General features: G+C 42.8%; 2 non-coding genes across 2 annotated transcripts; both read left to right on the forward strand.

The window, feature by feature from the left end:
• The first annotated feature begins 3,737 nt into the window (after window positions 1–3,737).
• On the forward strand, window positions 3,738–3,921 carry LOC147271157 (U2 spliceosomal RNA). The gene has a single exon (XR_015116498.1). It is a non-coding gene; the product is annotated as a U2 spliceosomal RNA (small nuclear RNA).
• A 775-nt stretch (window positions 3,922–4,696) lies between these two features.
• On the forward strand, window positions 4,697–4,860 carry LOC147271158 (U1 spliceosomal RNA). Its single transcript, XR_015117019.1, has one exon. It is a non-coding gene; the product is annotated as a U1 spliceosomal RNA (small nuclear RNA).
• The last annotated feature ends 7,575 nt before the right edge of the window (window positions 4,861–12,435 follow it).

The following is a 12,435-nucleotide window of genomic DNA, read 5'->3' on the forward strand; positions in this document are numbered from 1 at the left end:
TACTACATCACTGTAGCATCATTTTGAGGTTTTTAGCAACTCTCACTACATTACTGTGGCATCATTTTGAGGTTTTAAGCAACTCTCACTACATTACTGTAGCATCATTTTGAGGTTTTTAGCAACTCTCACCACATCACTGAAGCATCATTTTGAGATTTTTAGCAACTCTTACTACATCACTGCAGCATCATTTTGAGGAAAGTAGCAACTCTCACTTCATGACACTTAGCATCATTTTGAGGTTTTCAGCAACTCTCACTAAATCACTGTAGCATCATTTCTTAGGTTTGTAGCAATTTTTTTTTACATCACTGGAGCATCATTTCTTAGATTAGTACTAACTCTCACTACATTACTGTAGCATCATATTGAGGTTCGTAGTGTCACGTCTCCATGGTCACGGGCATGGGGGCGTTGCATTATTTTTCACTTCCTTCCCTTCTCTGGTTCGAGCTTCATGGGGCGGAGCTGCTGACTAATTGGGAGCACCTGGGCCCGGCGTCTCCCAGCTATAAAGCAGGCGGCCAACCTGGCCGGCTGTCTCTCGCTCACTCCTCCTGGCCCACGTCGGAGCGATGGTTGTGTTTCTTGAGTTATGTCTTGTTTAGTTCTCTGCATCCATCACACCGCACACATACACCCCCTGTACACTCATGCACACACTCGCACTCACCACTGACACTACTGATAACCACACTCCACTAAACGTTATGGTTTTCCTTGTGTTGATTTTGCCTTACTAATAATAAATTATTAGTTGTGTGTCACGTTTAGTCTGCGTCTCCCTCCTTCGATGTCACGATTTCTGAGCCGGGTCGTGACAGAAGCAACTCTCACCACATCACTGTTGCATTATTTTGAGATTTTAAGCAACTCTCACTACATCACTGTAGCATCATTTGGAGGATAGTAGCAACTCTCACTACATGACTGTCAGCATCATTTTAAGGTTTTAAGCAACTCTCAGTACATCACTGTAGCATCATTTTGAGGTTCATCGAAACTCTCACTACATCACTGTAGCATCATTTTGAGGATAGAAGCAACTCTCATGACATCACTTTCGCATCTTTTTGAAATTAGTAGATACTCTCATTACATCACTGTCAGCATCATTTTGAGTTCATTATTATCATTGAGGTTATTCGAATCTTTCACTGCATTACTGTTAGCATTATTTTGATTTCATTAGCAATTCTTACGACATCTCTGTCGCATTATTTTGAGGTTATTAGCAACTCTTCCTACATCCCTGTAGCATTGTTTTTGAGGTCGTTAGCAACTCTTCCTACATCACTGTAGCATTTTTTGAGGTTATTAGCAAATCTTACGACATCACTCTCAGCATCATTTTGAGATCATTAGTAACTCTAATTACATCACTGTAGCATCATTTTGAGGTTCGTAGCAAATATTACTACAAGACTGTCAGCATCACTTTGAGGTTATTCGAAACTTTCACTACATTACTGTCAGCATCACTTTGAGTTTGTTAGCAACTATCACTACATTACTGTTAGCATCATTTTGAGTTTATTAGCAATCCTTAGAATATCACTGTAGCATCATTTTGAGTTCATTAGGAATTCTTACGACATTATTGTAATCATCATATTGAGGTTTTTCGCAACTCTCACAACATTACCATCAGCATCATTCTTTAATTCATTAACAATTCTTCCTACATCACTGTAGCATCATTTTGAGTTCATTAGCAATCTTTACGACCTCACTGTAGCATCATTTTGAGGTTCGTAGCAACTATTACTACAATAATGTCAGTATTATTTTGAGTTTATTAGCAATTCTTACGACATCACTTTCGCATTATTTTGAGTTTTTTAGCAACTCTTACTAGATTACCATCAGCATCATTTTGAGTTCATTTGAAATTTTTAGAACATAACTGTCGCATTATTTTGAGGTTCGTAGCAACTCTTCCTACATCACTGTAGCATCATTTTGAGGATAGTAGCAACTCTCACTTCATGACCGTCAGCATCATTTTGAGTTCATTTGCAATTCTTCTGACATCACTGTCGCATCATTTTGAGTTCATTAGGAATTCTTACGACATCACTGTCGCATCATTTTGAGTTCATTAGCAATTCTTACGACATCACTGTCGCATCATTTTGAGGTTTTTAGCAACTATTACTACATTACTGTCAGCATCACTGAGTTTATTAGCATCTATCACCACGTTACTGTTAGCATCGTTTTGAGTTCAATAGCAATTCTTACGACATCACTGTCGCATTATTTTGAGTTTCGTAGCAACTCTTACTACATGACTGTCAGCATCACTTTGAGGTTGTTTAAAACACTGACTACATTACTTTAAGCACCAGTGAGTTTATTAGCAACTATCACTACATTACTGTTAGCATCATCTTGAGTTCATGAGCAATTCTGACGACATCACTTTCAGCATCATTTTGAGGTTATTACCAATTCTTCTGACATCACTGTCGCATTATTTTGAGGTTGTTAGCAACTCTTACTACATTACTGTTGCATTATTTTAAGCAACTCTTTCTAACTGACTGTCAGCATCACTTTGAGGTTGTTCGAAACACTTACTACATTACTTTAAGCATCACTTTTAGTTTATAAGCAACTATCACTACATTAATGTTAGCATCATTTTTGATTTCATTAACAATTCTTCCTACATTACTGTCGCATTATTTTGAGGTTATTAGCAGCTCTTACTAAATTACTGTTAGCATTATTTTAAGGTTCGTTTTTAACTCTTACTACATGACTGTCAGAATCACTTTGAGGTTGTTAAAAACACTTACTACATTACTTTAAGCTTCACTGAGTTTATTAACAACTATCACTACATCACTGTGAGCATCATTTTGATTTTATTAGCAATTCTTACGACATCACTGTAGCATTATTTTGACGTTATTAGCAGCTCTTACTACATTACTGTCAGAATCATTTTGAGTTTATTAGCAGCTCTCACTAGATTACTGTCAGCATCATTTTGAGTTCATTAGCAATTCTTACTACATTACTGTTGCATTATTTTGAGGTTAGTAGCAACTCTTACTACATGACTTTCAGCATCACTTTGAGGTTGTTCGAAACACTTACTACATTACTGTAAGCATCACTGAGTTTATTAGCAACTATCACTACATTACTGTTAGCATCATTTTGAGTTTATTAGCAATTCTTACGACATCATTGTCGCATTATTTTGAAGTTCATAGAAACTCTTACTACATGACTGTCAGCATTACTTTGAGGTTATTAGAAACTTTCACAACATTACTTTTAGCATCATTTTGAGTTTATTAGCAATTCTAATGCGGTTCGAGGCCACGCTGGTTCACCGAGCGTGAAGTTGAGCCTTGAAAACGGCATCGGCTGAGCTTCCCGGGCTTTGGATACCCTGGTGAATTCCCCAAATGTGGGAATCTCAACTGCATAATTTCTGACAGTGGGGGACTTGGAAAACCCCGACTCCAGGATGAGTCGCTGGCTTGTGGCTTTGAACACTGCTTTGTTTTACTTTGAGTCGCCCCACTAGCATAGCAGGGTGAAGGCACCGATTGCCTTTGCTTTGGATAGCAGTGGGGACAACCACTGTGCCAGATGTAGTGTTTATGGCACTGCATTTTGTGTCGCCACCCAAAATGTTGCAGTTCCTGCCCACAGCCGCGGCCGGGATTGGCTGTACCGGGGGTGCTGGCTCTCACGTCGGGTGGCTGACAGGCATCGCTTCTCGGCCTTTTGGCTAAGATCAAGTGTAGTATCTGTTCTTATCAGATTAATATCTGGTACGTTCCTTATCCATATATTAAATTGCTTTTTGGAACAGGGAGATGGAACGGGAGCTTGCTCCGTCCTTTCCACGCATCAACCTGGTATTGCAGTGTTTCCAGGAGTGGTGCAATGCCCCGCATTTCTTGTTGGAAATAAAACAAGCCTCCGCCAGGCACTCGCTCACCTGCTCCACCCAAAGCCGGACCAGGGTTGTCCTCCTGCACTGCAGCTTTTCCTCAGCCTGCGGCCGCAATGGCCTTCCAGGAACAGTGCGGGCCCCTCCCCTTTTGTCAGGAGCAAATCCCGTGCTCTTCAGGCCAACTGTTGAGTGCTGCACATGAGGCCGGGGCTGGATTTCCGCCCGCGCTGCCGCTGGGCGTCAAGTTGTGGCTCCGTTTGCACTCCAGATAAGGATGGAGGTCCGCTGACGGCACTGCTCTCGGAGCCTTTCCCAAAAGGCTTTGGAATGGACTCTGAAAGACCTGAACCTTCAATGTGCCTGTTTTGCCCAGAGATGGGTTGTGAACTTGATGTTGAAATGTGAAACCCCAGCTTGCTGCCTTCAGTCTTTCGGAATTGGGCCGCTTGCGTTGACAGCTCTCATGGTCGCGACGCTCCATCCAAGGGTGAAAGCGGACGGAGATTGTTTTTTTTACTGCGGGGCACGATGCGTGCGGTTAGAGGCCACGCTGGTGCCCCCAGCGAGAAGGTCAGCCTTGAAAACGGCATCGGTCGAGCTTCCCAGGCTTGGGATATCCGACATCCGGCATCGTTGTGAGAAACAAAGGGGGCTGCGCACGCGGCAGATTTGCACAAGTAACGAAAGATCAGGCGCTGTGTCGGCCTCCCTGCCTGTCAGTCAGAAGGCTGTGTCCCTGAAGCTCATGTCTGTTCCTAAGCTCAGCAAGTCATACTTACCTGGCAGGGGAGATACCATGATCAGCAAGGTGGTTCTCCCCGGGTGAGGCACAGCCATTGCACTGGGGCTGTGCTGACCCTGGTGTATTCCCCAAATGTGCGAATCTCAACTGCATAATTTCTGACAGTGGGGGACTGCGTCCGTGCTCTCCCCTGTGATGGTGTGAAAAAAGGAAAGAAAGAAAGAAAGGCCGACCACGGCGGCAACAACAACAACGGTGACCGCCTGTCCCGGCCAGTTGGCGGTCTCCTCTTGTGCTGGCCAGCCTGAGGAGACCGCGGAGGACGTAGCCTCGATGAGCTCACAGTATCTCTCACACCTTCCAGCCCTAAATGAAGAGGGCAGGGTTTCTGCCACATTTAGTTGAGGGTCATGGTATCTGACAAGCCCTGGGCTCAGGACAATACATCCACGGCTCGTCTTCGCAGTAAGTGGAAGGATACCAGAGAGAATTCATGCGTGGGAGGAGATCAACTTGGAAAACCCGGACTCTCAGTTCTGACGACATCACTGTCGCATCATTTTGAGATCATTAGCAATTCTTCTTACATCACTGTCGCATTATTTTTAGTTTCATAGCAACTCTTACTACATTACTGTGTCATTATTTTAAGGTTTTTAGCAACTCTTCATAAATTACTGTCAGCATAACTTTGAGTTTATTAGCAACTATCACTACATTACTGTCAGCATCATTCTTGAATTCATTAACAATTCTTCCGGCATCACTGTAGCATCATTTTGAGATCATGAGCAATTCTTACTTAATCACTGTCGCATCATTTTGAGATCATTAGCAATTCTTCTGACATCACTGTCGCATTATTTTGAGGTTCGTAGCAACTCTTACTGCATGACTGTCAGCATCACTTTGAGGTTATTCGAAACTTTCACTACATTACAGTTAGCATCATTTTGAGTTCCTTAGCAGTTCTTCCGACATCACTGTCGCATTATTTTGAGGTTCGTAGCAACTCTTACTACATGACTGTCAGCATCACTTTGAGGTAGTTCGAAACTCTTACTACATTACTGTTAGCATCATTTTGAGTTCATGAGCAATTCTTATGACATCAGTGTAGCATCATTTTAACGTTAGTTTCAACTCTTCCTACATTACCGTCAGCATCATTTTTAGTTTTTTAGCATCTCTTACTACATCACTGTAGCATCATTTTGAGTTCATTAGCAACTTTTCCGACATCACTGTCGCATTATTTTGAGTTTAGTAGCAACTCTTACTACATGACTGTCAGCATCATTTTGAGGGAGTTTGAAACTCTTACTACATTATTGTAAGTATCACTGAGTTTATTAGCAACTATCACTACATTACTGTTAGCATCATTTTGAGTTCATTAGAAATTCTTCTGAAATCACTGTCGCATTATTTTGAGGTTATTAGCAACTCTTAATACATTACTGTCCGCATCATTTTTAGGTTACTCGAAACTCTAACCACATGACTGTCAGCATCACTTTGAGGTTATTCGAAACTTTCACTACATTACTGTTAGCATCATTTTGAATTTATTAGCAGCTCTTACTAGATTACCGTCGCATCATTTTGAGATCATGAGCAATTCTTCCGACATCACAGTCGCATTATTTTGTGGTTTTTAGCAACTCTTACAACATGACTGTCAGCATCATTTTGAGGGAGTTCGAAACACTTACTACATTACTGTAAGCATCACTGAGTTTATTAGCAACTATCACTACATTACTGTTTGCATCGTTTTGAGTTTTTTAGCATCTCTTACTACATCACTGTCGCATCATTTTGAGATCATTAGCAATTCTTCTGAAATCACTGTCGCATTACTTTGAGGTTCGAAGCAACTCTTACCACATGACTGTCAGCATCACTTAGTTTATTGGCAACTATCACTACATTACTGTTAGCATCATTTTGAGTTCATTAGCAATGTGGGGCTTTGATTGGGAATTGTAAGAAAAATCACTGAATAAACAACACAAACACAGACTGTGTCTGAAATTCCACACCTGCACCCGACTCAGAATGAAAAACCAGTGTGGAATCAATTGTATCCACTGTCAATCCTGATTCTGGAGAAATTTCTTTGTGTGTTTTGATGGACGCAAGCCAAGCAGAAATTTCCCACGATGCAATAGGGCGGCGTTTGGTCAGTGTTGAGCAGGCGTCAGTCTGACAATGATGTCATTTTATTGTGTCATCACCTGACCAGACCCAAAAGTAGGCTCAGGTATCAGTTTCTTCTCAATGCTAATGTCTGCTAGCTTAGTCTGCTACTTTGATGGCTCTGCCTGCTCAAAGGTCCAGACCCCTGGATGTGGTGGTTCCTACCTGAACGTAGATTCTGTCAGCTCATGTTGTTAAATCAACTCACCAGGAATACCAGTAGATTTCAATGGACTGCCAATGAGTCTCATTGAATGGGTGTCTCGTCCAATGAGAAACAATCAGTCTCAGGTTGAAGCTCATCAATGAGGTCTTGTGGATCAGTGGCTTGCATGAATGAATGAGTTGGAAGACTTCTTGGAAATTAAAGAGGATTTAATACAATTAAGAAAACCCTTAAGACAGAGTGATAATTCCAGCAGAGTAATTAAGGCCCATATTGAGTAGCAGGTATGAATTAACCTGGATTTATCTGAGCTTCAAGTAGACGGCTAAGAGGCAGGTGGAAAGGTGTGTAGGATGAACGATAGTGACCTCCAAACAAATGAAGAGGACTGAGTGGAGGCTGACCAGCTCTACGGAGTCAGGCGGAGTTTGGCAGCGAGACAGGAGTCCAGGCCTGAATCGGTGAAAACCAACGTAACCGGCTGACGTTCTCAGCTGGATTCTCCCATCGATGTACGACGCCTCTCCAACGAACTGGTGGGAGGACGGCCTCCAAAGCCTCCACCTCGTCGACCGTGGCTCCTGCTGAGATTCGCTCGATGAAGAAGGGAAGCGCGTTGATTGGCTACCCTCTGGTCTCAGGCTGCTGGCTGCCTGGACTAAGCTGCTCTGCTCCGACACAAAGGTGGCTTCTCTCTCTTCAAGGCTCACAGGAGGTCAAGAGTGTAGCGACCGTGAGCCGAGATCGATGATGAATTACAAAAATAGAAAATCAAAAAATAAATTAGAGGAATAGAAAAGAAAAGGGGGAGGAGCCGGACCAGCTGCTCTAGGAGCTCACACATAAAGGGCAGAAACAAGAAGCACTGAAGAGAGCGCCAGCAGTGGATGGTGCCACCACTGTTACAGTAAACTGGTCCGCCTCAGAGCAGTGACCTTTGACCTGTGAGGGGTTGTTGGCCAATCAGCACACTTTGCTGTCTTCAGTCCTTCTCAGATATCAACAAATGAAGCTGGTTGAACAGACAGCAATCATCATCACTCAGAGACATCACCTAGAGAGGAAGACTGCTCCGAGTTCTGACAATGACAGTGAAGAGGCAAGGAGAGCTGGACAACCACAGACAGTGAAACATTCGGAACATCATGTTGATACACGTGTGTGTGTGTGTGTGTGTGTGTGTGTGTGTGTGTGTGTGTGTGTGTGTGTCAGAATCGGAATCAGAATCTTTTATTTTTGTTGTACGGGGGGGGGGGGGTACAGTGACAATAGTTAGAGCGCTCTTCCAGAGCCACCGTGCACCACAGAATGCAGATACAAAGAAAAGATAGAAAAGATAAAAGCAAGATAAAAGACACTGTTAGAACAGAAAGATCCATCAACCCACCAACCAGAGGTGTGTCTGGTACAGATGTGGAATTATTGGCTCACACAATGTTGAGGACACTGGAAGAAGACAAACAAAAAAGGCTGGTGTGATCCAGACCTTCATCAAAAATGGTCCTGGAGAACTGTTCAATGTGTCAGGACTTCTGTCCATTGTCTTCTGCTTATCCTGTTCAGGGTCATGAGGGGGTGGAGCCTATCCCAGCAGCTTTTGGGCGACAGGCCGTGTTCACCCTGGACAGGTCACCAGTCCATCACAGGGCCAACACATCCACAGACAAACATTCCAAGCCAGACTCAGGAGGATCTCTCCACCCTACAGACTGTAAAGGAACCATCAAAGATGGCAGTTGGAGTTCTGTGGATCTGTGCTGGATTCCTCGTCCTCACGGACCAGAAGTCTGTCTGAAATACTGCACTGATTGATGATCTTTTCATGAATCTGGAAAAGCTTCTAAAATGAAAGGAAAACAATCCTATCTTCTTCATGTCTCAAGCCAAATCAAACCAAGAGTTCTTTTATCATATTTTTTTAACCGGACGTCTGCTTTGACTGGTTGGTTGTTGAAAGAGAGCAGGACAGGACAGACAGCAGAAGACAAATATAGAGAAGGAAAGACAAAAGACAGAGAGAAAGGAGGGAGAGAATGACAAAAAGATGGGAACAAGATGAGGGTGAAAGACAAGCAGAGAGAAAGACAGAGGGACAGGGGGGTGGAAGACAGACACACAACCAACAACAGCAGCAGCAATAATAGTAAACTAGCTGCCAATGATAACGTCTCCTGGTCGCTGAAGCAATCAACTTCATAATAGGAGGATTGAAGAGCCAGGAAATAAAATATTAGCACAATACTGATGTGAATGTTCGTGCAGTACTGAGAACACTGATATGTAGACGACTAGTAGGGGCGGCACGGTGGTGCAAGAAGACAAACAAAAAAGGCTGGTGTGATTCAGACATCCATCAAAAATGGTCCTGGAGAACTGTTCAATGTGTCAGGACTTCAGAAGCTCCAATCCTCTCTAAGGTCCAGTGAGAGTGGAAGAGATTATAAATGAGAGAAGCAGAGCCCTCACTCAGAACTGAACCAGCTCAGTTGGGAGAGCCTTAGACTGAAGATCTAAAGGTCCCTGGTCCGATCCCAGGTTTCAGCAGAGGAGCAGCATTGACTTTACTTTCCAGTGGAGGAACTGCAGACATGAAGGAAACTAACATCTTGTCCTGTGCATTCTTGTGACATTCAGGACATTTTTGGAGCCTCTTGTTGGATTTTGCCACAGAGAATCAGAGCCAATCAAAAGCTTGGTGGACTTTAACATGGAGGACTGAACAAGTCAAGAAAGCATCAGTTTGACCTTCACAGGTGTTTCTGTTCCTGTCTCAATGCTGTAGAAAGAGCCCGAGGAGCTCAGACGGTAGAGCATCAGACTTTTAATGTGAGGGTCCAGGGTTCAAGTCCCTGTTCAGGTGCTGTGGAGGTTCCAGTGTTTGACAACATGGTACTGGATGAAGCTTAGTGTTGAACAAACTGTCAACATTAAAAGTAGAAGTGTTCTTGTCTTGCCACTGTGAGACTGTTGCTAGAAAAGTGACCAATAATAATTTCATGTGGCATGCAATTAACAAAACACCCACATTGATGGTCATGGGGGGTGTAGCCTATCCCAGCATCTACGGGCCAGAGGCGGGGTTCACCCTGGACAGGTCACCAGTCCATCACAGGGTCAGCATACAGAGACGAACAACCATTCACACTCACATTCATACCTACGGTCAATTTAGAGTGTCCAATCAGCCTCGTCCCCAATTACATGTCTTTGGACAGTGGGAAGGAGCCGGAGTACCAGAGAGAACCCACGCATTCATGGGGAGAACATGCAGGCTCTACACAGAAAGATTCCCCACCCGAGCCTGGACTCAAACCCAGAACCTTCTTGCTGTGAGGCCACAGTGCTCACCACTGCACCATCATGCTGCCAAGCTCTCTTCTACTTTCCTCAATTGTGTTTCTTTCATGTCCTCCTGAGATCAAAGACAGAATTCTAGCTACTGTCAAAGCCCTGATGACATCATCAGGAATTCTGACTTTGATCTGGAGACTCTTGCTTTAATCTGAATTTGATCTGACTAATGTTTTAGTTTAGGTTGCATGACACCGACCACCTCATTTCTCCTGATGGACTGGTGACCTGTCCAGGGTGAACCCTGCCTCTTGAACAATGTCACCTGCGATCCCCCCCCCCCCCATGACCCTTAAAGGATAAGAACAGAAAGTGGATGGAGGGATGGACTCAACACTGAAATCAGCTGATCTGATCCACATTCTAATGTTTCCTGTCCCTCTTTAGGAGTCAGTGAGAATAGTAGTGTATATAATAATGTATATCCAACCTTGTAGTATCTTTCCAAAGCTTTTAGTATTTCTTCTTGTTTCTACTTGTAGTTTTAGTGTCTGGATCTTTTATTTTGATGTCCTGCTGTCTGGTCTTTGCTTTTGACAACCCAGTCTCATGTCAAAACGTGAAAAGGCTCCGTTTGTCCACAGGTCAAAACATATCAGTTCTACGATAAAGGCCAAAAAATTGTGAAATGTGTACGTTTTTTTCCCCTCTTCTTTTCTATTGGAGCGCTGGAAGGTCATGTGACTCTTTCATGCGGGCCTCTCAAAACAAAAACATGGCGGCCGCTCCTGTCATTTTCGGAGGAAAGTGCCTTCTTCCAAGATAGTTTTGATTTAATAAAGCATTCTGATGACATTTCTAGAGAGAAATATGCATTTTGTTTTCATAATCTTTGCTCAGTTCTTGTGTTTTATCTTTGGTTTGTTCGTTATTACGGTGAATCTTTCACCTCTCAGAAGAGAGTCGTTACAGTGTCACGTTTCTGCTGTTGCTATGTTGGTTGCTAAGGACGCCATTACGGACGAGTGTCATTTCAAGATAGGTTTGATTTTTAAAAAGCATTTTAAGGACATTTCTGGCGAGAAATATAAATTTTGTTTCCATAATGTTCGCTGTTCAATAAAAATAATATGAAATGGATTAAGTGCCCCAGGAATTACAAACATCTGCTTCCGTGGAAGTCGGCCCCGTTCTTCTGTGAGAAAATCCGGTAGTTGTCGCTCACTCCGAGGAAAAAAAACAAATATTTTTAATACTTTATCTTTTGATTAATAAGACAATCTACTAATTCATTTAATTTCTGGATGTTTATTCTACCTACAAAGTCCATTTGTCACCCTTATAGATCGACCAATCAGCATTAAGAATATAAACAATGACTCAAACTAATGGCGGTCTGCTGACGTCACATCCGTCTCAGAGGCTCACTCCTGCACTCAGAGGTGGCCTTTTAGTTCCATCACTTCACGCTGTATTTACAGATTTATGATTGAGGGGAACAAACCACTCTGATGTCTGGGTTCATCAAGGATATCATTAAAGAAATCCTAACTATCTGGCCAGTTAAATTGATCCTAACTGTTCTTCAGATGTTGTGCTGGTAATGTCATGTAGTTTCTTTTCCAATGTAACTTTGTCGTTCTGATGTGTGTATTTTTACTGCTCCAACAAAGCTGTTCCTCTTCTGGGGAAATCAATCATTCAGGCAATCAATAACTGAGTGTCTCTGATGCTGTACTGTAGTATTGCAGTACAACAACACTCTGATCCTTCCTTTTCAAATGTTTTTATTGTGTTTCTCCTATCATCAGGTGTTCACAATGATGACAATAAAAATCAATAATTGATATTCAGCTTTGTTTCAACAATAATAACTGATCAGAAATGAGGCCTGATGACCTTTGACCCTGTTGCTCTTTTGCTCTCATTGGCCTCTCCAGTGGATACAGACCTGAAACTTGAACTGTGAGGCCTCTCAAATGTATAGAATCATGATCTGTTTTTGGCAGCAGAAAGTCATTAAATACTGTCAACACAGATTAGTGGTGACGACTGAGTCCACAATGTCCTGCTACCTTTGCGGCCGTCTCGTCTGGCTTTGATCCCTCA

Source organism: Aulostomus chinensis, chromosome 1 (genome assembly GCF_037954235.1).
Source record: "Aulostomus chinensis isolate RoL2024-O1b breed Wild chromosome 1, RoL_Achi_v1.0, whole genome shotgun sequence".
Classification (NCBI taxonomy): domain Eukaryota; kingdom Metazoa; phylum Chordata; class Actinopteri; order Syngnathiformes; family Aulostomidae; genus Aulostomus; species Aulostomus chinensis.